This window comes from Nematolebias whitei, chromosome 10, assembly GCF_014905685.2.
Source record: "Nematolebias whitei isolate Nwh7 chromosome 10, NemWhi1, whole genome shotgun sequence".
In the NCBI taxonomy this organism is placed as follows: Eukaryota; Metazoa; Chordata; class Actinopteri; order Cyprinodontiformes; family Rivulidae; genus Nematolebias; species Nematolebias whitei.
In genome coordinates, this window is record NC_056507.1 from 42,223,734 (window position 1) to 42,223,994 (window position 261).

Sequence of the window (261 nt, forward strand, 5' to 3'; positions counted from 1 at the left end):
TCTGCTGAGCTAACAGTCCACTTTTTAGCTTTGAGAGTTTGTCTGCTTGCATTTGGCCTTGCAAGCTAGCATACTTGTCTTTGTGGCGGGATTCATAGTGTTGCCGCAGATTATATTCTTTGAATACTGCCACCGCCTCTTGACAGATGAGACAGACAGCCTTTTCTTTGCATTGAACAAAAAAATAATCGTTTGTCCACTGCAGGTTAAATGCCCTGCATTCTGAATCAATTTTTCTCTTACCTAATCTTTTCGCCATTA